This window comes from Gorilla gorilla, chromosome 2 (genome assembly GCF_029281585.2).
Source record: "Gorilla gorilla gorilla isolate KB3781 chromosome 2, NHGRI_mGorGor1-v2.1_pri, whole genome shotgun sequence".
In the NCBI taxonomy this organism is placed as follows: domain Eukaryota; kingdom Metazoa; phylum Chordata; class Mammalia; order Primates; family Hominidae; genus Gorilla; species Gorilla gorilla.
This window is the reverse complement of record NC_086017.1, coordinates 197,954,977-197,969,039: the sequence shown is the minus strand read 5'-3', so window position 1 is coordinate 197,969,039 and position 14,063 is coordinate 197,954,977.

Genomic DNA, 14,063 nt, shown 5'->3' with positions numbered 1-14,063 from the left:
GCTCATCTTCATCTCATTAGGTTAAAGAAGTCCTCTAGATGTTGGGAAAGTCAAGATGCACGAGACAGGCTTCCTGACAATGGTAGCTAACACTCTGGCACTCAGAGAGGGCAAATCAGATGCACCAGGGCCTCTTCTACTTGTTAAAACTACATCTTACACCATGTTATTTCCTATTATAACAGTAGCTGTTGCAATTTTGTTCATTCTGCCTCATATTGCAACAACAAAGATTCTTTCTGGAGTACCTTTTTTCTGTTGGCGCTTATTGAGAGTGGAGGAAAATAATGAAAGCCATCACCCCTAATCACAAGGCATCAAAGCTGTTTTTAGGGGCATGTTTCTCAGCAAGATTTCCTTGAAGAGAAACCAAGGGTTTGGTCATCACTAGAACTTCACCTCTGAAATCTTACCTCACATCTGCAAATCATTCTCTTGTGGGGAAAAGCAAGAGAGATCAGATTGTCACTGTGTCTGTGTAGAAAGAAATAGACATGGGAGACTCCATTTTGTTATGTACTAAGAAAAATTCTTCTGCCTTGAGATTCTGTGACCTTACCCCCAACCCCGTGCTCTCTGAAACATGTGCTGTGTCAAACTCAGGGTTAAATGGATTAAGGACGGTGCAAGATGTGCTTTGTTAAACAGATGCTTGAAGGCAGTACGCTCCTTAAGAGTCATCACCACTCCCTAATCTCAAGTACCCAGGGACACAAACACTGCGGAAGGCCACAGGGACCTCTGCCTAGGAAAGCCAGGTATTGTCCAAGGTTTCTCCCCATGTGATAGTCTGAAATATGGCCTCGTGGGAAGGGAAAGACCTGACCATCCCCCAGCCCGACACCCGTAAAGGGTCTGTGCTGAGGAGGATTAGTATAAGAGGAAGGTATGCCTCTTGCAGTTGAGACAAGAGGAAGGCATCTGTCTCCTGCCCGTCCCTGGGCAATGGAATGTTTCGGTATAAAACCCGATTGTACGTTCCATCTACTGAGATAGGGAAAAACCGCCTTAGGGCTGGAGGTGGGACATGCGGGCAGCAATACTGCTTTGTAAAACATTGAGATGTTTATGTGTATGCATATCTAAAGCACAGCACTTAATCCTTTATCTTGTCTATGATGCAAAGACCTTTGTTCACGTGTTTGTCTGCTGACCCTCTCCCCACAATTGTCTTGTGACCCTGACACATCCCCCTCTCGGAGAAACACCCACGAATGATCAATAAATACTAAGGGAACTCAGAGGCTGGCGGGATCCTCCATATACTGAACGCTGGTTCCCCAGGCCCCCTTATTTCTTTCTCTATACTTTGTCTCTGTGTCTTTTTCTTTCCTAAGTCTCTCATCCCACCTTACGAGAAACACCCACAGGTGTGGAGGGGCAACCCACCCCTTCATTCTCTCTCTCACTCGCTCTCACTATACCTTCTTTTTCTCTTTGCATTTCTGTAATGTTTGTTTCCTCCTTTCTACCAATCTGTTGAATCTGCGTAGGCCTCCGTGGCTGTACCCATTGTTGAATACCTAAGCTATTTTCACAGGCCTCCTAGGATCCAGCAACCTACCTGTCCAATGCTAAATTAGTGCTATAACCACCACTTTTCCTGTCCTACACCCGAGCTCTTTGTTTTACCCTCTCAATCTTCCGCCAGGCTAGAGAGGGACAGTCATCATGCTGCAGGTTTAGAGTAGAATTGAAACCAACTTGTCTTTTTTAAGCCCATATTTACTCCTATAGCAAGAGATACTTGGTGCTGCCAATTCCTGAAACTTTTGTGTGTTTTGGGAAACATATATAGTACTTCTTTGCATTTTCCCTGCCAGCTTAAGAGTAACTTTTTCAGTCTGCTAAATCATTATCATTAGTTATGCCTGCAAGTTGTTATTGCCCCTGTCTACCCTCTTCTTCATTTGCTTTTGTGCAAACGTTTATGCTTTTTAAAAAAATTTGGTGTTGTTTTAGTGGAGTTTGGAGAAACTGCAGAGGCAAATACATGTGTTAATTTCAGCATCTTTATCAAAAGCCTTGCATGTTTCCTCCTAGAGAGAGAGAGAGAGAGAGTGTGTGTGTGTGTAATGATTGTGAGATTCATCAGACTGATGTTTGTGGCTTTAGGCCATTCAATATTACTATTTTACAGTATCCTATTGTTTGACTATATACAACTTTATTCATTCTTTTTTTGATGCACATTTGGGTTGTTTCCAAGTTTTGCTCTTACAAAACAATCTGCTATAAAAATTATTGTGTGTGTCTGCTTGTACACCTGCGTGAGAGTTTCTCTTAAAATGGTGGAAGATAGAATGGATTGTAAACTATAAGCCTCTTCAGCTCTAGCAGATAATATGAAATGGATTTCCAAAGTGATTAGATCAACTTACACTCCTACCAGCAATTAATAATGACTTTACACTTATGTTAACCCTTGGTATTATCAGATTTAAAAAATTTTTGCCAATCTATTGGGTTTAAAAAGAACAAATGATCATTGGTGGATGCAAAAACTATTGCTTGTAAATTGCAAAAAGAAACATGGACCACTACAATGGAGAGATCTGTCTGTCACCACCTTAGCTGAGTGACCAAATTTGACATCACTAACAATAAGACTATCTGGCATTATGGGTCCCCTGATGTAATGCAATATTAATTTTCATGGATTTACCTATAGAATAATTCTTGTCAGAAATTATAACCCGAATCAATCAAGCTCCAGGAGAAGCTTCCACTTTACAAGAAGGTAAAGGGGATCAAGTAGCAAGGTGACTGTTACTATGAGGAAACAGACAAAGCCAGAATACAGGACTTTCCACATCTGGTGTGATGACTTTAGAAAATCAGTATCATAAAGGAGGAAGGTAACTGTGTTAGATTAAATGAGACTAAAAGGACAAAACAAAACACACTTTTTGATTAAATCCTAATTGGGATAGAAGAGAAATTTAGAGACTGGGAAAGTTTGAGCATTGGGCAGATAAAAGATAATATTAATGAATTATTGTTAATTTATACAGGTATAAAAATGTAATAGATATTGATAAATTTAATAATTATAATAAATATAATTATAAATTTAATAGTTTACTCCAGGGTATGTGTATATTGTTAAAATTGTACATTGTAAAAATTTCATCATATTTGCTTTAATAATGGTTAAATCTAGATAATGCAGAATGGATATAAAGAGAATAATTGTATGGTTCTATTTTTATGTCTTTTTGAAATTTTTAATTACATATCATAATATTAGAAAAATGTATATCAGGCTGGATGTGGTGGCTCATGCCTGTAATCCCAGCACTTTGGGAGGCCAAGGCAGGCGAATCACCTGAGGTCAGGAGTTCTAGACCTGCCTGGCCAACATGGTGAAACCCTGCCTCTACTAAAATACAAAAATTAGCCAGGCATGGCAGTACGTGCCTATAATCCCAGCTGCTCAGGAGGCTGAGGCAGGAGAATCACTTGATCCCAGGAGGCAGAGGTTGCAGTGAGCCAAGATTGCGCCTGTGCACTCTAGCCTAGCCAACAGAGCCAGACTCCATCTCGGAAAAAAAAAAAAAGAAAAAGAAAAATGTATCTCATTTTTTTTATTGTGGTGAAACATACATAACACAAAATTTAGCATTTTAACCACTCTTAAGTTTTCAGTGGCATTAAGTACACTCACGTTGTGTACTTCATTGTGTTTTTAATCGAGTTTATTGAAGTGTAATTTACATACAATAAAATACACACGTTTTAAGCATATGAGGCAATAAGCTTTGAAAAGCGTAAATTCCCATGTAACCATCTCTGCATCGAAATAAAGATTTCCACCTGTAATCCCAGCACTTTGGGAGGCCGAGGCGGGCAGATCACGAGGTCAAGAGATGGAGACCATCCTGACCAACATGGTGAAACCCCATCTCTACTAAAAATACAAAATTAGCTGGGCATGGTGGCACATGCCTGTAGTCCCAGCTACTCAGGAGGCTGAGGCAGGAGAATCGCTTGAACCCAGGAGGCAGAGGTTGCAGTGAGCTGAAATCATGCCACCGCGCTCCAACCTGGGCGACAGAGGGAGACTCCGTCTCAAAAAAATAGATAGATAGATAGATGATAGATAGATAGATAGATAGATAGATAGATAGATAGATAGATAGATAGATGATAGGTAGATCTATCTCCGGCCTGGTGCAGTGGCTCATGCCTGTAATCACAGAACTTTGGGAGGCCAAGGTGGGTGGATCACAAGGTCAAGAGTTCGAGACCAGGCCAATATGATGAAACCCCATCTCTACTAAAAATACAAAAAAATTAGCCAGGCGTGGTGGCGCATACCTGTAATCCCAGCTACTCAGGAGCTGAGGCAGGAGAATTGGTTGAATCCGGGAGGTGGAGGTTTCAGTGAGCCAAGATGGCACCACTGCACTCCAGCCTGGGCCACAGAGCAAGACTCTGTCTCAAAAAAATATAGATAGATAGATTTCCTTCACGTTCTTTTACAGCCAATTTCTCCTCACCACCACCACCACCACCACCTTATGTAACAACCACTGATCTTATTTCTATCATCATACATTTATTCTGCACAATCTACACCTATATATATAAAGGAAATCATACAGTACTTAAAATTCTGAATTCAGCTTTCTTTCACTCAATGTAACATTTTTTTGATTATACTATACTATTTCAAATATCAGAAATGTCCTTTTAATTGCTGAGTGGGTGAATACACAACAATTTGTTTACTATTTGCCTGTAGATGAAGTTTTGGGTTGTTTTTAGAGGCCATTACGAGTGGTGAATAAATCCACTATGAATATTCATGTACAACTTTTTAACAGACAGATGTTTTCATTTCTCCAGTTTGGGTGGTAAATGTAAAACTTTATAAGGAACTATCAAACTGCTTTTCTATAGTGGTTGGCTATTTTACATTTCTAACAACAAAGTAAGAGAGTTCCAGTGGCTCCACATTTTCACCAATACTTGGCATGGTCAGACTTTTTAATTTTAGTCATTCTAGTGCTTATGAACGGGTATTCATCATCTTAATTTACATTTTCCTAATGATTCATGATTTTGAACGTAGTTTTATTAACTCATTGGACATTGATATATCTTCATGTTTCTCTTTTTAAAAATATGGTTATTTGTCTTTTCATTATTGAGTTATAAGTGTTCTAATGTGTAGGTCTAATTCTGGGTTCTCTATTCTTATCTATTGATCTATGTGGCTGTTCTCTGCCAATACCATGCACTCTTGATTTCTGTAGCGTAAGTCTCCGAACTTGATTCTTTTTTTTCTCAAAATTGTTTTGGCTGTTCTAGGTCTTTTGCATTTCCAAATAAATTTTAGAATGAGCTTGTGAAATCTTACCAAAAAAGACTGGTGGGATTTGGACAGGGATTAAATTGAATCTATAGATCAATTTGGAGAGAATTGATATCTTAGTAATATTGAAACTTTCTGTCCATAAACATGATATATTTTCATTTACTTTGATTTTTTTAAAATATCAGCATGTTTTATAGTTTTCAATGTAGATTCTTTAAATAGTTTGATGTTACTATAAATTTTTTAGATAGTATCTTATTGTGGTTTTAGTTTTAATTTCCTAAATTACTTATAAGAATAGCCATCTTTTTGTATATTAATGACCAATCATGTATCTTTTGATACTTTTATTTAATTTTTATATGACTGGTTTTTAATTCTTTATGTCTCCTGAATGTTAATTTTTTACCAGTGATATGTGGTGCAAATAACTTTCCCCCTATTCGTGGCTTGTCTCTTTCACTTTCTTGAAGATTATTTTCTGATTAACAGAAGTTTTCAATGTTACTGCATCAAGATATATAAATATTTTCCTCTATTGTTTATATCTTTTGAGTCATGTTTATAAAATATTTTCTTACCTTCATGTTTTCTTTTAAAGTTTTAGCCAAACCTGGTGGCATGTACCTGTAGTTGCAGCTAGTCGGGAAGCTGAGGCAGGCGGATCACTCATGCCCAGGATTTGAGGCTGTAGTGAGCTACAGTTGTGCCACTGTACTCCAGCCTGGGCAACAGAGCAAGACCCTATCTCTAAAATATAAATAAATAAAATTTTAAAGTTTTTATTTAATATTTAAGTCTTTAACTTTCTTGGAATTAACTTCTTTGTATGGAGCAAGAAAGGAATTCAATTTCATGATTTAAAAAATCTTTAGAGTCAGTAATCCCAGCATCAGTAATTAAATTATCTATAATTTTCCCACTGATTTGTTAAGCAACCTTCATTATGAATTATTTTACATGAACATATGGAATAAAATTCTCATATATTCACCGATTCATGTCTGGTTCTATTTATTTTTTTGTCCATGAACTAAACTTCATTGTTTTAATTACTATGGCTTTGTAATAAGTCTCATTATCCAGAAGGACAAACTCTCTATCCATGTTCTTTATTTAGAAAAATTTGGCTTTTCTCAGCCCTCTCATCCTTCATAAAAATGTTAGAATCGGCCTGGAAAATACCATGAAAACTTTGTTGGGATTTAATTAAAATTGTATTGACTGTACGGATTAACTTGGAGGGGCAGAAATGACCTATTTAAACTAATGAGTTTTTTTGTCCATGAACTGTGTCTCATTTTCAAACTCATCTTTTGATCTCCATCAAGCAACCCAATAGCTGGCCCAGAAAAGAAAGAAAAGGAGACATAGATGATTTGGGAGACCATCAAAACCATTTTTAAAATTCTTTTTCTTTAGTCAAAACCAGTTTAAACAAAACAAAGTTTTTGTTCAATGTGTTTAATAATCAAGAAAACTGACAGAATCACTTTTATTTCTATTGTTACAGAAAAGGGTCCAAGTAAAGTGTTCATCTTAACCCCGTGAAAAATTTGGTTTTACAGATTTTAATACATTGCAGTCTTAAGAAAAGATTAGGCCAGGCGCGTGGCTCACACTTGTAATCCCAGCACTTTTGGAGGCCGAGGTCAGGAGATCGAGACCATCTTGGCTAACACGGTGAAACTCCGTCTCTACTAAAAATACAAAAAATTAGCCGGGCGTGGTGGCGGGCGCCTGTAGTCCCGGCTACTCAGGAGACTGAGGCAGGAGAATGGCGTGGACCCGGGAGGCAGAGGTTGCAGTGAGCCGAGATCGCACCACTGCACTCCAGCCTGGGCGACAGAGCGAGACTCCGTCTCAAAAAAAGAAAAGAAAACATTAGTAAACTTACTGTTTAACATTTACATAAACTAACACAGTTTGAATTCATCATAAGTTCTCCTAGGAGACACCAGTTTATGATACATAATATAAACAATGTATTTATTTTATTTTAGAGACAGAGTCTCACTCTGGTTGAAGTGCAGTGGTGTGATCATAACTCACTGCAGTCTCAAACTCCTGGGCTCAAAAGATCTTCCCACATCAGCCTCCCAAGTAGCTGGGGGTGGCATGTGCCACTGTGTTTAGCAAATAACGTGAACAATGTAACATTTGAACAATGTTTCAAAAACATTTTTTGAAAAAGATATTTGGCATATCAAAAAATAAGCTATTGTTATGGTCTGAATGTATCCCCCCCAAATTTATGTGTTGGAAACTCAATCCCCAATGCAACAGTGTGGAGAGGTAGGGTCTTTTGGAAGGTATTTAAGTCATGAGGGCTCTTCCCTAATGAATTAATGAATGCCATTATTAAGAAAAGCTTGTTGGAGCAGGTTTCCTCTGTTCTGCTCTTCTGCCATGTGAGGGCATCGCGTTCCTCCCGTCTCAGGATGCAGCACGCAAGGCGCCATCTTGCAGGCAGAAACCAGCCCCTCACCAAATGCCAGCGCCGTGATCTTGGACTATTCTTTATAAATTACTCAGTCTCAGGTATTCTACTTAGCAGCATAAAATGGACAAAGACAGCTATCAAAGTTATGATCACTAGAAGAAAACTCTTCCCCTGATAAAATTGTCAGTGGCTCAAGGAAAAAAATTGCCAGTCATATAAAGGAAGTAGTAGAAATGTATTCACTGTGAAGCATTTATATCCTGCAACCTTGGATATAAGCACTATACTAATTAGAAGTTATCTGACGCTCTTAAATGACAAATGTTTATTTCTAATCTTAGTTAACTTTCATGGAGATCTTTTTGCCTATCAGTGTCTCCTATCATGACACACAGCCCTGCGCAGAAGGAAGGGATAGCAGGCTGTGTGTCCTGAATATGGCACCCCCTTCTAATTCTTGAACTTTCCATACCCCAGACAAATTGTAGGACTTCACCTTCTCTCTCCATGGCTGGCCTTACTAATTTATCCTGCTTGATTTCATGTTTGATTTATGGAAGATTTTGCTCAGAAACAGGAAATCATTAGGAAAGTGCTGATTTTGGGGAAAAACAGGGGTAAGAAAAGGATGTTTACCCAATCAAGGAGGAAGCCAGACTCAGTGATAAGCTGACAAAGGGAAGCGGTACGTCTGGATAATCTGCCTGACTGCTGTATGCACTTCCTGCCCCTTTCTGAGAAACCATAATTGACCTGAACATTTGCTTGGATAGGCTGAAAAGTAAATCAGAAATATCATCATAATTGGAGAACCAGGTTCTTACTGGTTGTGATCAACCCCTGAAAGAGGTCTTCATCAAAAGGCTTCCACCAGCCTCAGAAGACACTTTCATAAGGCTTGTAGTTAAATAAATTCTAAGTACCTCACCCCGACTATTCATAACATCATCCCCCAACCTACAGAGAGCCCTTTGCTAAGATAACTTGCAGAACAGCATGAAAATCTAAGATGACAAAATGAATGCACTAAAAAGCACTAATTCTCAATACAAAGGTAGCATCCAGAGGGCAAGGTAGCATCCAGAGGGCACATTTAATAAAGTGGACTTCCTAAGAGAAAGCACTCTTCCCGTAATTTCAATTGTTCAAATGTGAGGGAGGTCACAGAGGATTTTCCTGAATGGACTGACATATCCACCACTTTCTCAAGAGCACAGCCCCCATCTGATAGGATAGAGGTATGTGGCAAACTCTGTGTCTGTTTATTCTCTGAGAGTAGCGGCCAAGTCTCCCACCTCCACCTGACACACACTCATACTTTCACCTGGCTCATACCCACATTCCAATGGAATTAAACAGCAGTGGTCTATCATTTTATATCCTAACTGTATAATTCTAATACAGAAATTTCTCCAGGACTGAGCCTTCAATTCAATTACCACTGCTTTTGTCTTCATTTACTGGGACCAATAACAAATATCTTCCAATTATCAGTAACTCCAGCAGGTGACCTTGACATAATGTCAATCTGGTCATATTTTGCTCCTGCTTAAAAGTTCTTTGTTGGCCTCCGTCATGGAAAGATGAAGTCCAGATACTTTCTACCCTATCTGCTTTGCTTGGCCACACTCAACTTTATCTCTGACCTTTTGTCTTACATATTTTTTTCTCAGCCACACTGAACTTCTCACCTTGCCTTATCAACTTATTTATGTTTGGTTTGTTTTTTGACATTGCATCCGCTCTTCACTATAAATCGAATATCTTCCTTTACTCCTCAGTTTAGCAAGACCTAGTTCAAATGTCATCCCCAACACAAAGACCTCCTGACATTTCCATCACCCTAAACCATCCCCCCTCTTAACTCCTGTATCGTATTTTATAAATTTTTATTAAGTTAAAAGGAAATTATGAGTTTATATGTCTAGGTTCTCTAGACAAGATGGAGGAAAAGGCAGGGTATAATGGTAGCTTCTTTTGCTGTAGCTGGGAAATCATGCCATACCACTTAGAGAGATTTTTTTTGCTTTTATTTTTTTCTTTTTAATTTTATTTAACAGAGTGTCAGGCAAGCATCACTTGGAAATACCTCAAATCTCTATCACACCTGAGTTCCGCTCAGTATCCTTTCTTTTTATTACTGAAGAAAATGGGCACGCTAATGCCTCGACTGTGTCATACTTTCCAGTTTCCAGAGAAAACACTAATTGAAAGCAGTTTGGCATGCAGACATTACAGCATTTATAGCAATGATACAGCATTGTTTCATTCCTCACAGAATCATCCATCATGAAATTATTCTGAGAGAAAGTTTTCCAGGGTGGGAAAGCAACTCAGTCAAACTTTTTCTTCAGCTGAATACCAGAATTCATTCTTTCTATTTTATGGCTGTGATTTTTGTCATGAATAAGGAAGACAGTAAGGTCTTTGTCTTTAAGGCTGAGATTTAATGTATTCATATTTACTGAAAGGTGCCTGCCAAGTAAGCAACACTAGGAGTCAGATAATATCTTGTTTCCAATAAGTGAAAAGGAATGTGTGAATCTGAGAAAGAGCTGCTACTTCAACTCTTAACACTGATTTGCCTTTGCCAAACCTCAGCCAGTTAACAGATGTGTGCGTGCAGCAGTGGAATATTAAGGAAGTTTTCTACAAGCTCTAATTATACGAAATAGTTGAGCTTTTGTAGGTCTGGATTTTATAATTTACTCTGTTAATAACATCATACAAACACATTCATGAGTCTGTGAGGCATTCTCTCCATCTCCCTTTTCCAGTTGTGACTAACACTGAGCCAGTTGGCTCAGAGTGGAGATGTCCAAGTCATTTGGGCTCTGACACCATTTTTCAAAGTACTCAGACATTTTGCTCCAACTATACACACATTGCCAACAAGTCTCATTTCTAGGCATAAACATTGCTCAAATAAATGACAGTGACATCCATATAAGGAAACATTATGCATCCACATACAAATCACATTTGAAAGACATCACATTTGAAAATTATATTTTGTGGTGTAGAAAAGCATTCAAATCATTTGAAAAGGCGGGCCAAACAATAGATGTTCAGGATGATTCCAACTTTTAAAAAAAACTTTGTAGAGACGAGGTCTCCCTGTTTCGCCCAGACTGGTGTCAAACTCCTGAACTCAAGAGATCCTCCCACCTCCCAAAGCGCTGGGATTACAGGCATGAGATTCCAATTTTTTAACAAATATATTGTGTAACCCAAGTTTACCATTCCTTTGAAAGGATTTGTTTTGTCTAAGAAGAATAATGGGACCGGGCGTGGTGGCTCATGCCTGTAATCCCAACACTTTGGGAGGCCAAAGTAGGGGGATCAACTGAGGTCAGGAGTTCGAGACCAGCCTGGCCAGCACGGTGAAACCCTGTCTCTACTAAAAATACAAAAATTAGCCGAGCGTGGTGGCACATGCCTGTAGTCCCAGCTACTTGGGAGGCTGAGGCAGGAAAATCGCTTGAACCCAGAAAGTGGATGTTGCAGTGAGCCGAGATCATGCCACTGCACTGTAGCCTGGGCAACAGAGCGAGACTGCATCTCAAAAAAAAAAAGGACAGGCCCCTGCGGTGGCTCACGCCTGTAATCCCAGCATTTTGGTAGGCCGAGGTGGGCGGATCACCTGAGGTCAGGAGTTCAAGACCAGCCTGGCTAACCTGGAGAAACCCTGTCTCTACTGAAAATATAAAATTGGCCAGGTGTGGTGGTGGGCACCTGTAATCCCAGCTACTCAGGAGGCTGAGGCAGGAGACTCACTTGATCCTGGGAGGCAGAGGTTGCAGTGAACCGAGATCGCACCATTGCACTCCACCCTGGGCGACAGGAGCGAAACTCCATCTCAAAAAAAAAAAAAAGAATAATGGAAAAGCAAAAGTTCTGTCTTAGGCCAGGCGTGGTGGCTCACGCCTGCAATCACAGCACTTTGGGAGGCCGAGGCGGGTGGATCACGAGGTCAGGTGATCGAGACCATCCTGGCTAACACGGTGAAACCCTGTCTCTACTAAAAACACAAAAAGTTAGCCGGGTGTGGTGGCGGGCGCCTGTAGTCCCAGCTACTCGGGAGGCTGAGGCAGGAGAATGGCGTGAACCCAGGAGGCCGAAATTGTGCCACTGCACTCGAGCCTGGGCAACAGAGCAAGACTCCACCTCAAAAAAAAAAAAAAAAAAAAGAAGTTCTGTCTTAGGTCACCCCAAGTGACTTGCACTTACCTCTTGTAAGGGCAGTGGTTCTGCTGCAACTTTTCCCAGCTCAGCCACAGGCTACCTCCTCCCTAGCAACCACTCCTGAACCTAGTCCTCATAATTTACAGCTTCCTCTCCATGAACACTAGAGGTTGACCTAGGGCAAGCCTCACCTTGCTTGCTTGTCTTGTTCCTTTCTTATCCTTAACACCGTCACAAAAACAAACAAACAAACAAACAAAACCCTGTGTCAAAGGACTCCCCTGGTCAAGGAATTTTTAGTACCTCCCGCATTCAGGTTTGCTGATTGCCTTGTAATTTTGGCCATTTTTCATAAAGCCTTGAAATTTAAAGTTTTATGTCGTCACATCTATTTATGTTTCTTCTTTTGCTTCTTCTCTTATTTTAAACTTAGAAGGTCTCCCCTCTGATCTAGAGACTTAGTAGCCATTTTTATATACTTTTAGAGTGGTTTTTTATGGGTTCATTTTTCACCCTTAATTTAACTACTTGATCTATTTGCAATATTTTTCAAGTATATATGAGGAAGAGGCCAAGAGTGTTCCTTTTTTTCTAAATAACTAAAGTGCATAAATCTTTTATGACATATTAAAGTTCCACATATCTTAAGGTCTAATTCTGGTCACTCTTATCTTTCATTAACCTGTCTGTCTATTCTTATGCTAGGGATACTCTGTTTTGGGGGAGGGCGGTGGGGGTTTGAAATAGAGTCTCACTCTGTTGCTCAGACTGGAGTGCGGCAGCACATTCTCAGTTCACTGCAGCCTCCACTTCCCAGGTTCAAGCAATTGTCCTGCCTCGGCCTCCTGAGTAGCTGGGACTACAGGCATGTCCACCAAGCCCGGCTAATTTTTGTGTTTTTAGTAGAGACAGGGTTTCACCATGTTGGCCAGGCTGGTCTCGAACTCCTGACTTCAAGTGATCCACCCACCTCGGCCTCCCTAAGTGCTGAAATTACAGGCTTGAGCCACCGCGCCTGACCCAGGATACTCTTTTAACTGCTATGATTTTGTAGTATGTTTTCAGTACCTAGCAAGGCTAGCTGCCTATCCCACCTAAATTACTGTTTTTAAAAATTCTTATACAGTCTCACCTGTGTGCTCTTTCAAATGACCATCAAAAAAGAAAAACATTAACACCCCTGAAAATTCACCAGAAGCAAAATATAAGAAAAGGGTGTAATGACAAGTCACAGACTTCAAAACATGGCTATTGAGGAAGGAAACAAAAGATTCTGCCAGAGCATGGCAAGGCTTCTAATATCACTGTAGCCTCCCACCCACCAAGACTATACTAAAAAGAAGAGGATTGGACAAATTCCTGTGAGTTCTCCTCAACCTGGGGCAAAGAAGACCCAACAGGTAAGTAAGTATCCCAAGGAAAAGTCTAGAAAAAACCTGTCAGAGTACAGACTCCTGTCAGAGTACAAACTAGAGTATCTCAAGATCTCTGTGGAAGAGCTGATGGTTCCTAGGGGTTACTAGGAACCTGTGGACCTAGAGGTATTCCACCGTGGGAATAGGATGCATGGCCAACGAGATGGGTTAATTTGTGGTACCAAACATTTAACAGCATTTCAGAAGAGAGAGTAAAAGCCAGGTTACCCAACAAAGGCTGCACAATCTCCAGAGTCTGCTTCTATTCTCTCTTCCCTCCGTCTCAGAAAAGTGGAAAGAAAATGAGATTTCAGCTCTTGCTCTGTGGCTGGGAGGTGAGACATGCAAGTATCAGAGATGGCAGTCATGCTCACTGTATCAGAGCAAACAAAGTCTAGAAAGACCCACGTTCAACACAAGCAAGCTGGATCAGCCAGGTATACTACAGAAAAGCAACAAGAAGAAGAAATGAACAGCATGCCAAGAACCCAGTCTGGGAAATATATATATATGTAATATATATATATATAAATATATTTGCTATACATATATTATCTATATTTGCTATATATATGTATATATATACCAAAATTTAGAAAAACCCACAAAACTCTCCATGAATTCCTGTTTTTGGAAGACTGTGATAAGAACATGAATAAAATAAAACAAGAGGAAGTTCAAAGATAAGAGGACAAAT